The following is a 14,097-nucleotide window of genomic DNA, read 5'->3' on the forward strand; positions in this document are numbered from 1 at the left end:
AGTAAATTTAAGATTGTTTTAGTGTGTTACTAATTTATCATTTTTTTCTAAATTATTACATTTTTTTTGCATGAAATTATTTCTTTTTGCGGAAATTGAATTTTACTGGAACTTCAATTCTATGAAGCTTAAAGAATTTATATTAAACTATTCACAAATTTTTAAAAAAATGACACTTAAATTTTTTTTTAAAATGTAAAACAAAAGGCATTAGAATGACTAAACTGTCATAAAAAAATCATATGACAGGCAAGGGTGGCCGTCAAATTCCAAGCCTGGATGTCCATACCCCGTTCTAAAGCTCCCATTTCGCATAGGGAGTTTGAGTTACCACCTAATGATCAATTTTGGTTGAAAGTTTCTGACTTAACAAATGCATTTTGTGCATATCTTGCAATCATAGCGTTCCATGATACCACATTTCTTCGAGGCATCTGCTCAAACAGTTCATGTGTCCTATCTTTGCTTCCACATATTGGATACATGTCTAGCAAAGTATCTCTAGCTATAATATTTGAGAGTAATTGTCCTTCGTTTATGCTTTGATGGATGTCTATACCCTATTCCAAAACTCCCATTTTGGCAGAGGTGGGGAGTACACTGAAAAATATTGATTGGGATGGAAACTTGTTTGTAACAAAAATTGCATCGTGAGCATGCCCATGTGTTATGTTTGTTGCAAAAACCATTTGCACAAGGCCCTGAAAATACCTCGGAAGCTCTCTAGTAGGGATGGAAATCTTTGCAACTGGCAAAAATAGGCTTATGTGACAGCAGCGAGGTAGATGGCAATGCCCGCTGTGTTTTATGCCATCATATGCTTTCAAGTTTCAAACTTCTGTGCAGGAATGGTATTCAAATTCAAACATTAACGGCGAGAACGGGATGGACGGGGGAATGGACGTTAGGCAAAAGAAACAAAGGAAGAGAACACAACAAACAGAAATGTCACATCAAAGGTTAGCAGTGGGCCCGATCACCTAAGCAGTCAATGCTTCGAGTGTGTCGGTTAAGCCAGACCGGTAGGTAGCATGTGTTAATGTTTGTAAATCAAAACATCTAATAATGAGTGAAATGTCAATAATCTTAGCACATAATCAAAGTTTCATCAACATCCACTGAATTAAATGTATGAAAAAAAATGGAATGAATGTAAATTTAAAGATAGAAACTACATTCACTCAAATAACAACAATTATAAAATGAAAAATTTAAAACAAAATTATCAACAATATGCAATTTTAACTAGCATTGTATCTACAATATCTATACATTTAAGACAATATATAGTCTATATATTTTCTTGGTATTTGCACAATCAATTTCACTTCTATAACAAGCTACAACTTAGAAATGGTCCTACTTTTACATATTTATTATATCTAGAGGCATATTACACTCATAGAATGAATTGAAGTTGGAAATTGAGAAAAATAGGATAATCCAAAATAATCTAGCCATAAAATTAACCAATGCAACAATTATATCTTGAATTTCCACTTGAAAGGTCATTTACCTAGATAAACAATTGAAAACAAAGACAACAACAAGAGTTTTAATGAAGGAGCATCAGGTTAACTTAGTTTGTTTTTCATGTTATTTCAATTTTGATTGGAAGGATTTGGTTTGGGTAGATACAATTTCTATCACCACATGGACAAGAAGTTGGACAGTCTGAACGGGATGATTAGTTGCCTATGGAAAGGGAAGGTGAATAGTTGAAGATGGTTAGAAATGAATGGTTGGAAGATTAGAAGATAGAGTAAGTCGAATAGTTATAGAGGTAAACAGGATAAAAGAATTAGTTGTGAATGATGGAAAAGCGTGAAGGCAAAACAATAGAATAGAGTGAGCAAGCTGATAGGAGATAAGTTGAACCAAGAGATCGAAAAAGGATAAAAAAAAACTAGGAGAAGACCAATAGAAGATGGAAAGGAAATTGGTTCTTAGGGGGATCAATGACGGTTAGTATTGGAGGAGGTGGCCACTGATGGAAGTAAAGAAAGAAGGTGGCCAGGTCTGAGCTGCAAAATAATGTAAGAAGATCGAGTAGAGAAGTGAGCGAAGAAACAAGGGAACAATGTAGGGGAAGAGGATAGAGAGAACAAAGGTCATCCAAGTAAGGGTGAAGAACCATGAGTAAGGAAATAGAGTTAAGCGATTGAAGTTTGAGCAAGGAGAGATCAAGAGTAGACATAAACAACATGTAGTAGAATGGTTAAATAGGTTTAAGGCGAGCAGGGTGAAGAATAAATGTTACATCATTTTGATTGTAATCATCTTGACATGTTGGAGAAATAAAGTATTCATTATTCTGTTTGTCTTGCAATTATTAATAAAATGATCTTGTGTTGCTTTGTTTATTTACTAGGTGAAAGCATAGTGTTTTGTCGCACTTTTAGCTAAGTGTGAGCGAAAAACAAATCCTACTCGGTCGAGTCTGCGTAGTGCCACATGGCACGTACGTGGAGGATGGGTGGCGAGGTATACTCGGTCGAGTCCTACTCGGTCGAGCAGTCATCGACCCTACATATACCCACTGACTACACTTAGCCCCCCATTTGCATAGTCTGAAATAGTTGGAGCGAGAGGGGAACTAAGAAGTCTTTCGGCCAAGCAAGGTAGGGCCGAAAGGCTTTTTCCTTTTTTAATTTTTTTTTTGTTTTTAATTGTTTTTGTTAAAGTTATCTTGTATTAGCTAATAATTATTTATTTAATTATTAGTCTATTATACTCTACACTTAAGCTAAACATAGGCATTTAATAATATTGTAGGTATTTAATAATTATTCTAATTATTAAATACACATTATCCCTTTGGGGTTTCTTTAGGGTTGTACATCTTTAGGGTTTCTTATTCTCCTTTCATAAGGATTGTATTGGAATTTTCTATTCTATTCCCTCTCTGAATGATAATCTTTTTCTTTAGAGTCATTATTGTGTTTTTCTCTCCAATCTTCTCTTGTGACAGGTATTTGTCTTGCTGGTGCTCTTGGTATCTCAGAAGTTGTATTTTCTCAACTTCTTCAGTTTTAATAATTTATATTTATAGATTTTTAATTTTTAATTGTTTTAATAATAATATATGTATATATATTGTTTTAATTACATATAATTAAAAACATACACAACCAAAAGATATACAACCAAAAAACATATACAAATAAAACATATACAACCAAAAAAACATATAATTACAAACAATATAAGAGAATATAATTTACAAAGAATCTCTCTAATTACATTCAAGCATCCATGTATACCTTCCAAGAGTTTAGGAGATCTTTTAGTTTCATGGAGTACCAAAGAATATCATATTTAATAAAGGTAAGTTTGATAAGATCATATTTGAGACACCTGGATAATGTCAAGGTTTTGGAAAAAACATACACATAATTGGGAAGTAAATTGGACTATAGATCAACCCATCACCTTAAGATTGATCAACAAAAAGAGAGTGAAGCAAATTCTTGAGAATTTGTGAACAAAAAGATGGGAACTTACTTACCATTAATTGAGTTTGAATATGATAACACTAACCATAAACACACTTCTCATTTTCTTCATTGGAGGTTCGTAAGCTAAAGTATTGTATGCTTAACAAATAGGCTCGGACATGGTAATTGTGGATCCAAATGAACTAGAAAAGATGAAAGACCAAACTTAGATTGATTAGCTATTGTTAAATGTAGTGGATTTTTAGAAAATTTATAAATGACAAAAATATATACATCAAAATAGTCTTGTATCGGAGAGAGTGTTTCTAATAAATTAGCCACTGACAAGCTTGATTAATTTTTGTCTTCCAAACTTGCATATCACTTTGTGGAACCTTTTGAGATTCTAGAACCCTTTGGTGCAATAAATACTATATAGTGAACATTATTTCAACTTCTAATTATAACTTTAGTTGTTTAAGTCTTGGCTCCATATATCCCCTTCTTCTCTCAAGTTCTACCCCCAAATCACGATTCTAAATGTTGCTTCCCTCCCATTAATCATTATTTTGATTAGAATTATTAGAACATTTTAATAGCTTCATTGGCATTTCCTAAATGTTTTTGGTCCTTTGATCTTTAGTTCAATCCTTTTGTGTGAGTTTGATTTTGTTTGTCATATTACCATGGTTTTGGGAGTAGGCTAGTGGGTTGATTGGATAACTATAAGGTAATGGGCTAGAAAATGGGAATTTTTTTAAACAAATATCCTAAAGGGGAGAATTTTCTATAGTTGGGGTAAAGATTTGAAGCACTTGTAGATAGAATATTAACATGGTGTAAAAATGTGAAATGTAAAATTTTATATCTAGTTTTAAAATGTGCTTTTTTGTTCTAATACTTAAATGATAATCTAAGGTATTTAGGTAAAAGAAATAAAAATGTGATATTTTTTAAAATTCCATCAAAGGGAAACACATGCATGTGGTTGCCACATAAAAAGTAATAATTTATAAGAGTATTCTTCAAAATTATTGTGTAGATATGATGCATGAGCATCTCAATGTAGCTTATCACATTTCACGACATAACATCACTTTGGATTCTGGTAGTGAATAAAAGTTTAACAATAACTCACACTCTAGTTCAAATTAAACATGCGTTCAAACTCTAGCTCAAATATAAAAGTATGAGCTACAAAAACAAGTTAGATAGCCTAAGTTAGCTCCCGATACATATAGTCTGGATCCTCTCTACCTTTTATTATGGGTCAGTTCAAGAAGCTGAGTCCACTTTTTGGCCAAAAAGTGGAAGTGTTTTTCCTGATTTTTCAGGTTTTGTCTCATTTGAGCTTAAATTTTGAAACACTTGGAGATAGCCCTCTGAGTCTACTTTCCAAATACATAATTTATTTTACTACCCACATAATAAAAAATAACTTTTTGAATGGAGTTCTAAAAACTATGTTTTAAAAATGTATGTTTCAGGACCATACCATGCATGTGTACGACCCACACTTTTTGACACAATTAAAATTATTTTCTCAAACCGTTTTGGGAAATGGGTTGTAACACACTGAAGATTGATAAGCATATTTTTCTGTATTTTTTTTAAAAAAATTTTAAAATTAATTTTTTAATGACCGTAATTATCTTTTTAAAAATTTGACGTGTACGGCCCACATAATTTGACGTAAACTTGACATTTTTTTATTTTTTATTTTTTTAAATAGAAAATAATTTTGTGTAGATTGATGACATATAATTTTTTTTTCAAAAATATTTTTTTATTAAATTAACAAAATTAGTTAGTATTTCAAGTTTATGGACCCGGTTTAGTATAAATTAAATGAAAAATATTTAAAATAATAAATTTTTAAATAAATTTACATATTTAGAATCTAGACAGTATAATCTGAAATGGGTTTTAATTTCTTATAAAAATTCTCTAATAAGAGGCATGTAAACTATTTCAGAAGTTGATATTTGCGCTTTCGTTCATGGAGATTTGAATTTGCATGTCCATGTCTCATGTGTGGCCATCCCAGGCCTATCCAAGACCTAATCCCAAGGCAAGTAGTGGGTTGTGGAATCAAATTCCACAAAACGGGCCCCCGTTTATGAAATGGGGACCCGTTGCTTTTTTAACCATTGGTTTTCGGAACAGGCCCCCGTTTTTAAAATGGGGGCCCATTATATAAATAACCAGCCCCCGTTTTCCTGTTCCTAAAATCACCGTTATTGTCCAAAAAGGGACATATTTCATCAATTTACTAGATTGTCATTGGAATCCATACTAACAAACAATTTTTACAGCATTTGGCACTACTCTTTTTATCTTTTTTACACAAATTTCAGAAGAACTCGGTAAAAAGAAATATTATTTTTTGAACAGGAGCTTATAAAGATGGGTTCAAAACAATGTCAAAAGAAACAAAAGAAGACAATGACATTGGACGAAATTCAAGCACAAAGAGAGAAGGAGGCAAAACGTCAAAGAAATCGAAGATCACAACAACGCCAATTGAAGAATACTGAAGCATCTAGTTCAATGCCCGTTGTAGATGAGACCATTGAAGAGATCATGATGGACGCAATAAATGTAGAACCAAACACGGGTATGACTGGTGATGCAAATGTTCATGTGGATGTGAATCCTGGTATGTTTTTAAATACCTAAGACTATGATGCCAATCAAATTCCTTATTTAAATGAAGCTGGATATAAATTTAATACACCAATATGAAAAGAAATAAAAAATTGAAAATATTACACCACCCTCTCTGAAAGAAAATGAATGTAATTTATTTACTATTGATAGCAATGTGTTAGATAATCTTAATGGGTTAGTTTCTTGGAGACAAATCAGAACACATGCAAACAGATTATATAAGCAAATTTTCTTTAATAAAAAGTTAGGATTCCAATGTCAATTAATGCTATAATTAATAAAAATGCTAAAAATGCATAAAGTCATGAAAAAAATAGGTATTTATGCAAAACCAAAAAGAAAAGATGAATCGTATAAGCAAGGTGTATCTATTGTTGCCAGTGCCATCGATTCTATCGGAAAAACAAGTCGATCTAAACATAAGAATGAGACACATAGAGTTATAACAACTGCTATAGTTGACAAAACAATTGTTAGTAAAAGAATGTTAAGTGATATAAGTGGCTATTTAAAATTACATCGTAGAACCTTGTCAAGAGTGGCCAAAAGAAGAGATGCAATTGAAATTGATCCACTAAACCATTGTTGGAGTTTTAGTGGAAGACTTCAAAGGTCGAACATGAAATTAAATGATGAAACTAAACTATTAATTGCAAAATTTTTGGTATGATAACACTAGAGTTTCACCAAATGCTAGAGATGTTTTAAAGTTAAGGGTGGGATCAAAAATTCGTGGTCCTCATCCAAAACATCTTCTTGACATGACTCAAACTGAATTCTTTAAAATTTTTAGTGATGAATCTGTGTTAATGAATTTACGAATTAGTCAAAGATCATTTGAAAAATGCAAACCTTGGTATGTTAAAATCAATAAACAAAGAATATCTTGTTGTTGTAAAACTCATGTTCAGTTTCATTACTATTATGATGTTTACATTGTATGTTGCATGGTAATTATCTTGTGCAGGATTGTGGTGTTTATGTTCCACCTGAAACTATAAAAGATTTTATTGTGAGTTTATTTTGTAAACCACCTAATGAGCAATTATTTCTTTCCAGATCATGCATTTATGGCCTTTGTAATTTATGTGGGAACTATTCTTTGATAGGTGAATGTTTGCATGAACATGTTTCAGCTGAGTTTGGACAAAAAATGGTTGATGTTAGGAGATTTAAAAATATAGAATACCCTCTAAAGGATGGAAAGATGGGGAAACGTTTAGAATTGATTATAGAACAGAATAGTGTGAATGCATTTATCAGTGAGTTTAAAAGTCATATTATTCCAAAATATGTGAAACATTCCCAAGATGCCTGATGGCTTGATGGACAGTTTTGCATATGCAAGAACACATTTCCAATTGGAACAATAGTATCAGTTATGGGTTTTGTAAAAAATTATACTCTAAAACCACAAGAGGAAACTCAATCACCATACTACAACTCAGTGAAACTGGCCATATTTGTGCACATTATATATAGACATGACCATGACAGTACAGAAGGTAACAGAAATTTTTTGAGGGAGTATCATTTCTATGTTAGTGATAATCGATTACACTCGTCAGAGTTTGTTCAATATTGCTTCGAGGTATTTCATGATTATATTAAGGAAAGAGAAATTGACATGAAACAACATATAATATGGTTAGATAACTGCACTAGACAATTCAAAAATGCAAGAATGTTTTATTGGCTATGTAGAGTTCACAAGAAAACCAATGTCCAACATTTATGGAGTTTTTTTGAAGCGGGACATGGTAAGGGGGAACACAATGGAGTTTATGCCTATTTAAAAAGAGACCTTGCTAGAGAACAATTGAAATTTGAGGATGCGGTGAAATTCAGAGATGCTCGTGCAGTTGTAGATTGGTGCAATTCAAAGTTGTCAAAAGGATCAACTGAGAACTCTGCAATTTGACGTTTCTTCTAGTTGGTAGAGGAAGATAGTATTCCTATTTGGCATGATTGTAATACCATCATTGGATCAGCTAAATGACATTCATTTAAGAGTTCTAATACAAATACATGGACTATATTCACAAGGGAGCTTGCTTGCTTTTGTCAATTTTGTGTTTCCGAAGATTGGGAATTTTGTGAGAATAAAGAATGCAGTTTTGTGTTTCCAGGTCTCTCGGAGTAGACTTGGCCTCAATGACTACTATTGTTTGTGCATACTTTATGTTGTATTTTGAGAGATATATCCTTATTATTATAATTTAAATAGACTATTTTTTATTTTATTTTAGGTTTTCCACATGTACATGGCATCAATGAATACTATTATTTGTGCATTTACAAATATGTTTAAGGTTAAATTTTTAAAATTTACTTGAGTAAAGTAATATTCTTGCACTTGAATTTTGAATTATGATTGTGTATTTTATACGATATGTTTTTTTTTTCCAGGTCCCTTAGGAGATGAAGTCAAAGATTTTAGATATGTCTGCTTGATTACACTTTGTGTAATATACATAAATGAGAGACTATTGGTCAAATTTATGAATGAGATCATTATGTTTTAATCAAGTCCTACTCAATATATTATATATTCTATGGGGTAAATTAAATTTCATACATAGCACACCGGTTCTACTTGTTGGACCCCACCATACCACCTACTTTGTTCCTTACACTTTTTTCTTATCATCATTGTTATTGAAATGGTAATTATATATTTAAACCTATGTTTTGATACTTTTCTCTTATCATCATTATTATTTTAATGGTAATTATATATTTGATTATATATTTTGTGTATCTATGATTATTAATACTTTTTAATTTAGTTTAAAATATGTTATAATTATAAGATATGTTTTGATACTTTGGTCTTATCATCATTGTTAGCTCATGATGTACACCTTTATTTTATCTAATCACAAGTTATATAAATAAAATTCTATAAATAAAATTTCAAGTCCACATAATCCATATATATCTGGATGGTAACATGATGAACTCCACATAATATCTAATGCGCATATATATGTAGTCCAATATATATATATGATCTAATCCTATTATGCAACTATCCATATATATAAAGTATGTGCACGTCCAAGACATTATATACAATGTTAAAAAATAAGTTAACGTGTAAACAAATGTGTAAAGTCTATTAAAAAGTACATATCATATAAAATAGTACATGTACAGCATATCAGAGCCAAATAAACAGTAAAATCTAAGTGCTATCATCAATAACATCTCGTGGTCTCTTCTCCCCGAGATGTGGACCAGATCGACCCGTCTCATGTTGTACAAGGAAAAAATAATATTAAAATACTTGATTAACTATTAAAAGATAATCATTTATCAAATACAATTGGAATTCATAAATTAAATTACAAACTTACCGTATGCGTGTGCACATCAACTCTAGTAACTTGTTTTGCATGTACTATATGCTCAAGAGTTGTGCCATCCTATATACAAGATAAGAAACGTGATATAACAAACATGAGCACATATACATGTGTTTATTTCTTTATAAAATAAAAATGAACATTTATAATTTGATTAAATAATCGTATAATAAAGTATTGTACATAAGGTTGCTCATCTCATCTAGCAGTATCTTGTGCACCTTGACGTGTATGTACATTGAAATCAACGCCAAATGTAGTGCTAGCTAAGTCCTTTACAAGGTCAAATTCAAACTATCCAATTAAATGTCAAATTAAGAGTAAAAATAAGGTCAAATTAGGTATTACATATTATGGACATTCAAATTGGCTCTGATAAAAATGATGAGGATAACCTATCCTTATAGTAGTGTCCACTTGCAAACATGCATTTAATGAAATCATATTTATTGAACATATATATGTGTATTATCCTCATATGTATGAAAGGGAACATCATGAACATCTTTAATGTAATTTGAAATTGAATTAGCAAAACAAGATAAGAACTCCATATGCACTTATGATCAAACAAGAAAATCATATGTCATTTAACCATAATAATGCCCACCCCATACATGCATAGAAAATTGAATAAAGGAGGGAAAATGGAATTTGAATTGCAATTTTGAAATTTGAATTTTAAAATTTGAATTTGAAATTTGAAACTTGCAAAATAATTGAATAATTCAAAATTCTAGGAAAAATGATTATTCAATTAAATGAACAAATTGATTGAAAGAATAAAGAGCAATAATGTAACCTCCCAGGAAATTGAAATTTAAAATTAGGATTATGTAAAAAAATAACCTCTTAATTTAAAAATTTAAAATTATCCAAAAGAGATTGAATTTTTAAAATTAGGGCCTTGTGGAAATAACCTTTTAATTTTAAAATTTGAAATTGAAGAAATTAATTTATATTTAAAAATTATGGCTCTTTTAATTAACCTCTTAATTTTTAAAATTAAAATTTGAAACTATCCACAAGATATTTAAATTTAAAATTAGGACTTCGCAAAAATAAAATCACTTAATTTTAAATTTGAAATTAACTCTAAGATTGAAAGTTGGAAATTGAAAAATTGAGAAATGCACAAGATTAATTTAAACTTAAAAATTAGGGATTGTTTAATTAACCACTTAGTTTTTTAAAATTAAAATATGATATTGTCCACAAGAAAATTAAATTCAAAATTGGGGTCTTGTAGAAAGAACCACTTACTTTTAAAATTTATATTTGAAAATAGATCTAACGTTGGAAATTGAAAATTGGGAAATGCACAAGATTAATTTAAATTTAAAAATTAAGGTTTGTTTAATTAACCATTTAATTTTAAATTTTGAAATTGAAATTTGATCTAAAATTGCAATTTTAACTTTAAATTGAAATTAGAAACTAAATTTGAAGAGGGAAATTCAAAATTTAAACAACCCACAAGCTCAATTTTTTAAAATTAAAAAATTAGGGGTTTTTGAAGTTAACCACTTAATTTTAGAAATTAATTGTGAAATTTGTCTTGTAGATGAAATTTTGAATTATGAAATTGAAAAATCAGATCTGAAATAATTGATCCAAATTAAACAATTGACAAGCTCAATTTTGAAATTAAAAATTAGGGTTTTAATGAAATTAACCTCTAAATTTTTAAAATTTGCAAGAAAATCAAACTTGTAAATGAAAATTTAAATTTTGAATTGCATACACTTATATTTGAAAACAAAAATCAGAATTAATGGTGTAAGACGTCGGGTTCACGAAAATGTAAAGTGGAAAATTGAACCCTAGTGATTCCCCACCTAGGAGGAAATCACTAGGATGATTTTCACTTGGGAGATACTTTACATTCAAAAGAGGGGTTGAATTCACTAGATCCAAACCCTAGAGTGAATAAGGATCTGAATACTAAGTGATTACAAGGGTGAAATGCAATTTACCCTCTTTTGTAAGTAGAAGAGTTGACTTGTTGACTATCAAAAAATGAAGACAAAATGGGTGAAATAAAGAGCTACTGATTTAGGATCGCGTTGTAACTTCGGATCTGAGGTATTTAGATTGATACAGACCTTCCTTGCAAATTTGGAGAAAAGCCATCAGGACCAAGTTGAAGTTGCACCTGGTCCTCCAAAAAATTTGCGCGTTGAAAAGGGTTTTGTCTCTGCAAATGAAGCCTAAATCTGCAATTACAGTCGTGCACATGCAACCTACACATAGAAAAGAAGGGAAGAAGGGTTGTGGATAGGGGTTTTCCTTAGTCAAACCTCGGTTGAGGAATCAACCTTGAAAGAAAGTAATTGCAAATGCTTAAATGGAAATAATGGAAATGTATACCTTGTAGATCTACAATTTGTTGATGATGGTTGCTTTGCTTCTTGAATGTAATCACAAGTGTTGCATGAAATGGAATGTAACATGACAAAACCCTAACACACACACACATGCTTGCAAATGAATGTTGTAATGTTGCTCCAATGGATGAATGAAGAAGAAGAGTTGATGGATGCTTGAAGACTTGAATGCTTGATGATGATAATGGAGACCTTCTGCTTGTTTACCCAATTTTTTCTTATCTTCACTTATCTAATTTATGCTTATGCAAATGAGAAGAATAGATCCTCTTTTATACTTGCTTAGGAGGATAATTTTCATCTCACCAAAGGCCGACATAGGGGAGATTAAATCGCGAAGAGCAAATTGGGTCCAAGGGTCAGATGGACCCATTTTAGAGCCACCCAAAGAGGGAGGATAGGGGCGTCACACCCCTATCCTAAGGGGGAAAGGAGCACCACGCCCCTGTCCTACCCTATTTTGGGGCTTGGACAGGGTCACAAGGTGACATAAGGGCTGAAATGGGAGGAGATTTGGAAGAATGATGCAGAAAGGAGTCCCAATTGAGTAGGGAGATGCAGGCGCTAGGGTGAGGACGTAAAACATAGTCAAAATTGCAAGGTTCGCAATTTTATGACGCTACACTAGGTTAGACAAACACTTGTTGAAATTGGGATTTTCTAAAGGTGCTACTGATAGTAATATGTACTTTAAGATTGAAAATGATAACATTCTAATTGTTGAAGTCTTTGTTGATGACATTATTTTTGGTGGTGATGATGATATGAGTATGAAGTTTGTCGGTGATATGCAAAAAGAATTTGAGATGTCTATGATTGGTGAGATGAAGTTTTTCTTAGGTTTGTAGATTGCAAATAGGAAAAGGTATCTTTATATCTCAAACTAAGTATGTGAAGGAACTATTGAAAAAGTTTGGATTAGATGATTCCAAACTGATTGGAACTCCTATGGTGAATGGTTGTAAATTGTCTAAAAATGATGAATCTCCGAAAGCTAATCAGAGTTTGTATAGATCTATGGTTGGTGGACTATTATATCTTACTCAGACTAGGCCTGATATTATGCATGTTGTATATGTGGTTGCTAGATAGCAAGTTGATCTGAAGGAGAGTCATGTCACTCTTGTTAAGAATATATTCAAATATTTAAAGGGAACTGTGGATTATGGTTTATGGTATCCTAAGAATGATGATTTCATGGTTTGTGCCTACACTGATGCAGATTGGGTTGGTGATGTTGATGACCGAAAGAGTTCTATCGGTGGAGCATTCTTTTTGGGAAAGAAGTTGGTTTCTTGGGCAAGGAGGAAACAAGATTCAATATCTTTATCTATTGTTGAAGCTGAGTACATTGTTGCTGCTAGTAATTGCACTCAGACAGTTTGGATGAAGCAAATGTTGACAGATATCAGAGTTATTCATGATGAGCCTATTGTCATTTACTGTGATAATTTCAGTACTATAAACATGTCAAATAATCCAATGCAACATTCAAAGACTAAGCATATATCAATCAAATATAATTACTTGAGAGAGCAAGTCAGTGAAGAGAAGGTGAAGCTGGAGTGTGTATCTACAAAGGAACAAATTGCAGATATTTTCACTAAATCTTTGCCTGCAGATACATTTATCTACTTAAGAGACAAGTTAGGGGTGTCCACTCCTCCTGATGAGAACTAGATGCATTGAGTTGCATCGATCCGGTGGACTTCAGAGTCTTATTCTTCTATCTAGATTGATAAGTTGATGTTGCGCCTCTACTGGAGTAATCTGTGAGAGAGAGATTTTTGAGATTTCAGGTTATGTGTTTCAAGGGGAGAGAGTTTGGTTTTTTTTTTTGAATATATTTGGCATTGTTGTCAAAGGGGGAGAGAGATCATGTGAAAAAATGCATTATCTATCTTGATCTTAGGGGGCATCTACTGGTGATATCTTCTTTCTTTGCATTGACTGTTTTTCACAGTCATATGTTGCCATCAATGCCAAAAGGGGGATATTGTTGGAGATTGTTGGATATGGTTGTTCAATACTACTGCTAGGATATGGTGTTGTCATTGATTTCAACATATTCCTGTGATTTATTCCAGTGAGTTTGGGAAGATTTTTTGATCCGGTTTTGTAGTTTGGTTTTGCTGATCACTAGTTTGCAGAATCTAGTATTTCCTCCGGTATATTATAGCGTCATCAAATCTTGTGTTGAGAATTTGGGATATTGTTTGAGATGATCTTTTGTAT

This window comes from Cryptomeria japonica, chromosome 1, assembly GCF_030272615.1.
Source record: "Cryptomeria japonica chromosome 1, Sugi_1.0, whole genome shotgun sequence".
Lineage (NCBI taxonomy): Eukaryota > Viridiplantae > Streptophyta > Pinopsida > Cupressales > Cupressaceae > Cryptomeria > Cryptomeria japonica.